This window comes from Macrotis lagotis, chromosome 6 (genome assembly GCF_037893015.1).
Source record: "Macrotis lagotis isolate mMagLag1 chromosome 6, bilby.v1.9.chrom.fasta, whole genome shotgun sequence".
NCBI lineage: Eukaryota > Metazoa > Chordata > Mammalia > Peramelemorphia > Peramelidae > Macrotis > Macrotis lagotis.
Genome location: NC_133663.1, coordinates 98,544,543 through 98,553,850, shown reverse-complemented (window position 1 = coordinate 98,553,850; position 9,308 = coordinate 98,544,543).

Here is a 9,308-nt window from a genome sequence, read left to right as displayed (position 1 = left end):
TTTTGTCATAACTACATATTCAGTTCTAGTGTTTTTTCTGAAAAGAATCTGCCATCATTTATTTATTTTTATTTTTTTTTTAATTTCTTTTACAACTCACAGAACCTGCTTTCAAACAATTTCAAGTCTTGGAACTAATTATTTTATACCAACTTCAGACTAATTTAACCTCTAAAATTATACAGATCCCCCCAGGAGAAGGCTTAATTGCAAGAAAACTAGTGCAGATTTTTATTTCTAATTGTCCTCCCATTTTATTACCTCACTTTAGTTTTGTACCTTTTCAAATGCTCACTAAAAGAAGCAGTAAGCAAAGCTGAAAAACTTGTTCTGAAAGCTGGGAATGTGGAACACTGCTGATTTTATAGAGGAGAAATCAAAACATTTCAAATAATTTCTGTTGACTGAATGTTTAAGGGAGACCAGCAAAGTAGGAAGATATGCATGTCAAAATAAGAGTGTGTTTATTGGTCTTTCTAGTCAGATGCCACTGTGAGAGGCATTTGAGCTTCTGCCTTCCCAGCTGGGACATCACTCTATAAGGATCACCCCAGCTCAGATGGCTATCCCTCTGTGGCTTGAGCTTTTCCAACAACATCCTACTCTGTCTATCTATTAGGATTCAGGGTGTTTCTTCAGCTAAGGCCCCTTCCTTTCTCTTCTGCCCCCCTCTCCTGCTCACCCAAGCTTAACCCACTTTTGCACCTCACCTAGCAGCTGTTTCAACCTCCCACTGTCATCCATCCTCCACATGTATCCAGCCCAGTGGAGCTATATTATGGCAAGCATCACTTCACAGCAGGGAGTTTGGCTGCAGTCCAGGACCTCATTATTAGTGAACCTGTCTTGCCATTTCATGTAGCATACTGCTCATAGGTGACTTCGACACAATAGCTCAAGGAGCCAGCTCTACAGTACAAATCTCAGATTTTACTCTCACCATTCTATAGACCCACATGAGTCATTCAGGACAATGACAACAGTGAGTCTAACATTGGAGACTTCTGTGTACCTACTTTGCAATCGTTCAAAAGAATAAACATTAAGCTTGATGGCGAGTCAAGAAGATTGAACATATTGAGTGCCCAAACACACAATTGACTATGTTGTGTTTTGTCTGTGTTTATGTGGGTAAAAGAGACAGAGACTTAGAAGGAGAGAGGGAGACAGAGAGGGAAAGGGGGAAACAAAAATGTAGACCACAGGGAAGAATAAAGAAAGGAAAAGGAATAAAAAGTGGGGCAGGAGAGAGACTGATGGAAAGAAGGGGGGTAGCAAAAGAAAGCAGAGAAGAGAAAATGATAAGAGACAGAAAGACAGACAGAAAAAAAGACAGAGACAGACATAAGAAGGAGACTGAGAGACAGTGAAAGAAAATTCTGCTACCATAGGCTAACAGAAAGTATTTAATTGCTGAGAAAAACAGAATTTCCCAGATGCTAAATCTCCCATATTATTCTAAGGCACATTTTATAAACTCTTCTTTAAGTCAACAAAAAATTCTCACTTTGTTTAGACAAAGTCTTCTTTAAACCCTTTATCTATCTTAAGATCAGTAGCATTAACAAGGTGTTTGTCAGCTTATCAAGGTAATAGAAATACTTTCAGAGATCAAGCTTCACTTTTTCCAAGAAGAAAGAAGAAAAAAAAAAGCAAGTAAAAGTATTATGTTTAAATTAGTCAATGTAAAAAGTAAGGAGTACTGGATTAAATACTATTTACCACTTTTCAGTTTTCTTCCCTCAGGTCACAAAAGAAAGTTTAATTTCTCTACTAACCACTAAAGCAAAAGCCAATATCTGCACACTTGATGTCATTTCCTCATGTCTCATCTAGGACGCATATCTATTGACAAATCTTTCTTATGTATCAATATTCTCTTTTACCAAAGGCTATTTTTGATCAATCAATCAACAAGTATTTATTGAACTCCTGATATGGTAGGTACTGGAAATAAAAATAAAAAGAACGAAATGTTGTCTACTTGTAAAGAGTTCATTCTATATTGAGTTAAATAGCTTCAAACATCTCTAAGCCTCTCAAATTCCAGAAAAAACTCTTCCATTGACTCTTATAGCCTATAACTCTCCTAAGCCATTTCCCCCTTTCCTTCCAAGAATTTAAGATTTTTGAAAAAAAAATTCCTATATTCAGTGTCTTTACTTCATTATGCACTTCAGATATGTGCAATTGGATTTCTGTCAGTACCATGCTAATGAAATTGTTCTCAATGATGACTTCTTAATTGCTAAATCTAATGGTGTTTTTGTTTGTTTGTATATATTTTAGTCTCATCCTCTTTTACTTCTCTGAAGATTTTTTACATTCTTGATACCAATTTACTCTCCTCGCTGAGCTTCAGATACACTATACCATCAGGATTTTCTTCCTGCTCTCTAATCATTTTTCTTTCTGCTTCCTTAAGTCCTTTAATATTAGTATTTCTCCAAATGTTCATTGGCAGCTTCTCTTTTTCTACACATTCTCTATTGGTTGTTTCATTTTATAATTCCACCTGCCACCTCTAAGAAGATGACCCTCAGATTATAAGAAAATAGATTTAGAGTTAAAAATGAATTCAGTTGCCTTCAAGTTGAACATCCTAATTTTAAGGATTAGGAATTGGAGTTGTGGTTTATCCAGTGTTATATGACTTATAATATGTGAGGAAAACCTTGATGTCATATGTTCCTATAACTGAAGTTTCAAATATGGATATCAAACAATGTAAGTGAATTCTGTACTTGTACTATGCATAAGAATGTCAAAAGCAACATATCTAAAATTGAGTTTCCCCTTAAAAATTCTTGTATTTCTGATTTCACAAATTTTTCTTGTGACACCAACTTTTTACTTATATTTAATGTACATATCTCAGGGTAATCTTTGAATTGTCACTCTCCTGTTATTCTTATGTCCAATTAGATACCAGAACCTCCCAATCATATAAATGAAATATTTCTTGAAGATTTTTTCCTAATCTCATTCCCACTTCCTTATAATATATGAGTTTTTATTATTTAGCCATCTATAGACACAGTACTGAAATTTTCTCCTAATCAGTCTTCCTGATAACATTCTCTCTCATTTCTCTGATCCATCATTCCTTACATTAGCAGAAGATCTCCTAAGAATTATCTTTCTTCCAGTCTCTTCCTTTTATGAATTTTCTATTTACAATAAAGAGTGCTGCCATCTTCCTATCCATTCAGGCCCTCAAACTCAGTATCATCTTTAACTCTTTCCTGTTATTCAATTACACATATCTAATGCAAAGCTGTCTTATCTTTTTCATATTCATCTCATTTCATTTATAAATATTCTATCAGTTCACCTAGCTATCACCCTTGTCAGATCCTTATTACCTCGACAATTGCGTAGCCATCTAATCAGCATCTCTGTACCATGTCTTCCCTCACTCCTGTGTATACTCCTTTTAGAGGTCAAAATCATTATCCTAAAGTCCAGAGGTGATTATGTCATTCTTTGTTCTCAATAAATTCTAGAGGTCCTCTAATATATCCATCATCAAATATAACCTGTCCTCTTTCTAACTTTCCATATCTCCATTCCAAATACTTTAATAATCCAATTACATTAATCTACTTTTCCTCAGACATAACATTTCATTTCTTATTTCTGTGAATTTGCAATAGTTGTTCTCCATGGCTAGAATATCCTTTTTTCAGTAAGTGTGGCACTTATTATACATCAGGCACCATTCTAAGTAGTAGGAAAAAATGGAGGAGAAAAGCAAAGAAATATGTACAAGCAAAATGTGTACAGGATCAATAAAAAGTAAATGAGAGAGAAAAAAGACCATAGAATGAAAAGAGCTTGAGAAAAGGTTCTGGTGAAAAATGGGATCTTCACTGACACTTGAAGAAAGTGCAGAAATTCAGGAGACAAAGATGAGAATGGAGATTATTTCAAGCAGGAGGCTGATATGTATGTAGAAATCATGCAGAGGCAAGAGACAGACTATCTTGTTCATATTATAGCAAAAGAGCTAGCGTTAATGGATCAAAGAGAACTTAGTAAAGATTATTATAAGAAGATAGGGAAGAATTTTGGGAGAAAGCTGTTAGAATATAGAAAAGTTTGAAAACCAAATTGAATATTTTGTTTTTGATCCTGGAAGCAATAATGAAAAACTGGAATTTATTTAAAAGGGGAATAAAAACAGTTGAGGTGATTAGACCGATGCCTTTGGTAAACTATTTTGGCAGCTGAATGAATGATAGAAGGGATGGTGAAAAGACTAACCTACCAGTAAACTAATGCAATAGTTCAAGCATGAGATGATGAGTGGTCTTTACTAGAGTAGTGGCAGTATCAGAGAGATGAGGTAAACATATTTAATATAGGTTGCTAAAGTGAAATTGACAGACCTTAGCAGCCGATTGTTTTTGATGGATGAAAAATAGTGAGGAGCTAAAAATGACACTTAAGTTGTGAGCCTGGAGGAGAGGGAGAATGATAGTGCTCTGGACAATAGTAGTATGAGGAAGGGGAAAATTTAAGGGAAAAGAAACAGTTCATTTTGGGACATGTACATCCAGCTTGAAATGTTTGAAAAGTGGTTCATGATGTTGGTTGGTTGCATATTGTCCTTCATTTTTAAAGAGGATCAAAATGACAAAATGATAAAATGGTAAAGTTACAGGGTGTCTGAAGTAACACCAATGCAGTCAAGATGAAAAGGAAAGCAGAAAGATGAGAAACAATTTTTACAGCAAGTCTTTCTAATAAAAGCTTCATTTCTGAATTATAGAAAGGTGGTTTTCAGATGAAGAAATTAAAGTTATCTATGGATATAAGTAATAATGTTCTAAATAACTAATTATTAGTAAAATGCAAATTAAAATCACTCTGAGTACCACCTCATCTCTATTGGGCTGGTTAATAAGACAAAAGGAAAATTATAAATATTGGAGAAGATGTGGCAAAATTGGGATACTAATCTTTTGCTATTGGAGCTGTTAACTGATTCAATCATTCTGGAGGACAATTTGGAACTCCAAAAAAGGCTATACAATGGTGCATTTCTTTTGATTCAATAATACCACTACTGAGTCTGCATCCCCCAAAATCCTAAAAATTGTGGAAGAGCCCACATGTACAAAAATATTTATAGAAATTTTGGGGGGGTGCCAAGGAATCAGAAATTGAGGAGATGCCCATCAATTGATGACTAGCTTAACAAGCTGTGTTATATGAATGTAATGGGAGGGGCAGCTAGGTGCTGCAGTGCATTGAGCAATGACCCTGGAGTCAGGAAGACCTGAGTTCAAATGTGACCTCAGACACTTAATAATTACCTACCTGTGTTACTTGGGCAAGTCACTTAACCCTATTGCCTTAAATAAAAAATATAATAAATACAATGGAATATTGTTGTTATAAGAAATGATGAGCTAGTAAATTTCATAAAAGAACTTGGAAAAACTTGCATGAACTGATACTGAGTGAAATGAACAGAACCTGCAAAACAGTGTGCACAGTACCAACAACATTGTGTGATGATAAGTGTTCCAAGACAATTCCAAAAGTCTCATAATGAAAAATACCATTTATATCTAGAGAATGAAATATGAAGTCTGGAGGCAGATTGAAGCATAATATTTTCATTTTATTTTTTTATTTTGTTAATTTTCATGAGCTTTTTGCTCTATTTCTTCTTTCACAATATGACAAATGTAGAAATATATATAACATGATTGCACTTATATAACTTAAATCAGATTGCTTACTGTCTTGTAGATGGCCATTTGGAAAAAAATTTGAAACACAAAATCTTATAAAATTAAATACTGAAAGCTATCTTTACATGTAATTGGGGTGGGAAACAAAATACTGTATGATTCTATGTATAAGATGTACTCATTTTTGAAAAATTTGGGGTCTAAAATCTGGGAGCATCTCATACAATGGTTTTAGATTATTTTTTACTTTTATTTCATACTATTTTGCAATTGTTTTCTTTGTACTCATTGTTTTCCATTTGTTACTAATATATTAGGTTACATTTTGCCACATTCTGCCTAGAAATGATTCAGAAAAGATTTTTGTAAATTGCAGAATTCAAGTGAAGAGTGATCAAGTTTGCCAAAGTGAATGACTGCTGAATGTAAGTTTGATCCTTCTCCAAGTGAGAAAACAATCAGACTGGCTGCTGGAAGAAGAAAACATACTGCAAACACCATGACAGAGGAAGTTCATGAGAGACAAGTCAGCAAAATGAGCTTATTTAGAGAGGGAATTGGAGATATAAATTGAAGAGCAAAGGGCAATTGGAATTTCTGTGTCCACAAAGATGGTTCAGCATAAGGAAAGAAGAATTTCTAATGAGAAAGAAGTTATGAATTTCAAAGTAAGACATGATAAGTGCCTCAGGTCCCTGAAAAAGAATGGACTAAATATGAATACACTCACTAGACTTGCCCAAAAGTTGCCTGAAAGCCATGAGCAAAATGTCCTTGAATTTCATGATGAATAAAACTTGAGTTCAATAACTTTTGAAAGTTATTATTTTTCAGATTTCAGGCCCCCAAATTAAAGTGCATCTTATACATTGGAAAATATGATACTATTTACTAAAAGAGAGAAAAGAGAAAAATTTTACAATAAGAAAATTTGAGTTAAAAAAATTCTTTGCCACAGTCCTGGCACAAAAAATTCACATGTGATCATTTGTGGTAGATTCTCTAAATTTGTGATTCTCACATTTCTTTTAAAGCGATTTCACTTCTTTTTTCTCATAAAGCATAATGTCTTCTTTGATGTGATCATGACATGCTTTGTGGTCCTGTGTCACAAGTCTCCCATGGCTCACAATTGTTTACAAAGTTCTTCAGAATATGTAAGTTCTCCATTAAATAGTTTATTAGGCAAGTGATAGAAATGGCATTCAAGCAACCTGTCAATTGTTTGCACCCCTTATAGTAGAGTTTGAATGTTTGGCACTTTAGTTTGAGAAAGGGCCTCAGTTGATGCATTGCTGCTGGAATTGTGAATGGATCCAACCTTTCTAGAGAGCAATAAGGAACTATGCCCAAAAAGCAATAAAACCGTTCCTATTCTTTAACCCAGCAATTCCAATTCTAGGTTTATAATTAAAAGAAATTATTAAAAAAGGGTAAAGTCCTACATGTTCCAAAGTATTCATAGCAACCCTTTGTGTCATGGCAAAGAATTGTAAATTGTGGGCATTCCCATCAATTAGGGAATGGTTAAACAAGTTATGGTACATGAATAATATGGAATAATATTGTTCTATTAAAAAAATGAATGGTCAGACTCTAGAGAAGCATGGAATGTCTTACAAGATCTGATGCTGAGTGAAGGGAGTAGAATCAAGAGAACAATGTACACATCATCAACAACATTGCGAGGTGAAAAAACCTGATGGAATCAACTCCTCTCAGCAGTTCAGAGAGCTAGGAAAAGGGTATCAGACCAGCTATGGACTATATTATCACCATCCACAGGATGAAAAACAAAACAAAGAAAAACACCCCCCCCAAAAAAAACCCTCCGGAATCCGAAGAACACTTTATAAAAATTATTTCATATATGTCTCTTTCCCTTAATCCTAAAATTCCTCATACCAAAATAATTAGTACCATTCTGTAAACATGGCTTATCAAAAAGTATGTATGTACAATGTATGTACAATGCTAATCTGAGTGTTTACCATTGAGGAGAGTGGAATGGGAAGGGAAGGTGGAAGGAAAGTTTGCAACTTGAAAATATGCTTGTGCAAATGGATGAAAATAAATTAATTTTAAAAAAGGTACAAAGAGCTGAATGAATAGAAGGGCTACAAAGATTTATTAGGCTGTTCTTGGGGGAAATCCAACACCTGGCTCATAAAACTGCCAGTACAATTAGTCATGCCAGGAAATTGGATCATTTTTGTCCTTGCTGGAACTAACCAAGAATTTTGTAACAAGTATCCTGTTTCACATCGTAGGATGCATAAATTGACAGAGTATTACAATGGATAAAATATTGGATTTAGAATGAGGAAGACATAGGTTTCAATTGGAACTCTAATATTTACTAATTTTCCAGTCATGGGTAAGTCTCTTAATGTCTATCTAAGCCTCAGTTTCCCCTTCTCTAAAAAATGTGATCATGATGCCTGTAGTAACATACAAGTTTGTTAAAATGTTCAAATGGGGCACTGTATATAAAGTGTCATCAAACTTTAAAATCCTAAATAAATGCCATCAGGATCAATGTACTTTTCAAAATATTAGAAAGAAAAGAAAGGAAAAGAAAAGAAAAGAAAAGAAAGGAAAAGAAAAGAAAAGAAAAGAAAAGAAAAGAAAAGAAAAGAAAAGAAAAGAAAAGAAAAGAAAAGAAAAGAAAAGAAAAGAAAAGAAAAAAAGGACCACAGTATCTATTACCATATTCTTCCAGGAAATCTTCACAGTTTCCTTAAGGCAATTCAAATGGAAGCATTTTAGTTTCCTTGCACTGGTAGACTGCTTAGGTTTCACAGGCATACAATAATGAGATCAGCACAATAGTTCTGTAGACCATCATCAGTGTAATATCTCTTCTCCTCTCTCCCACATTTTCCCTATGGAACCTCCCAAACACTGAGCTAGATTTAGCAATCCATATGTCAACCTGATTATCAACATGTACATCTCTAGAAAGTCTTCTGTGAAGGTAACAGAACTTATCAATATCATTAAAACTTCTCCATTTTTCTGAAACTAATGTATGGATTGAATGGTGATGGTTGATAGAGTACATATGTTTTCTGGGAATTAATTGTTAACCCAAAGTAGCACATGGAGTACAGCACTGAGCCATACTTTGTTGCATCTCTGCTCCAGAGGCAGCATTGAGTATATAATCATATATAAACAAAAAAAATCATGTACTGACTCTCCCTTCCCTTCAATCCTGGTTTGTAGTATTATTTTATTAAAATTTTCTTCATTTATTTTCCCCTCAATTACATGCAAATCATCATCAGCAATCATCAATTTGCTAATTTATCAGTTACACATTTTTCTACCCCTCTCTTTTCCCTCCCCTTCCTCATGGCAGCTAACAATCTGGTAAATGGTGTACACATATGATCATGTTTAACATCTTTCAGGATTAGATATGTTGTGAAAGAGAAATAGAAATGAGGGGGGGAAATCAGAAATGAGAAATAAAAGATAAAAATCAATCAAAAATTTTAAAATATTAAATTTAACAGTATACTTTCATTCTGTATTCTAACTCTATAGTTGTTGCTGTTTGTTTGTATTCTAGATGTGAATGGCATTGTCCATAAAAAA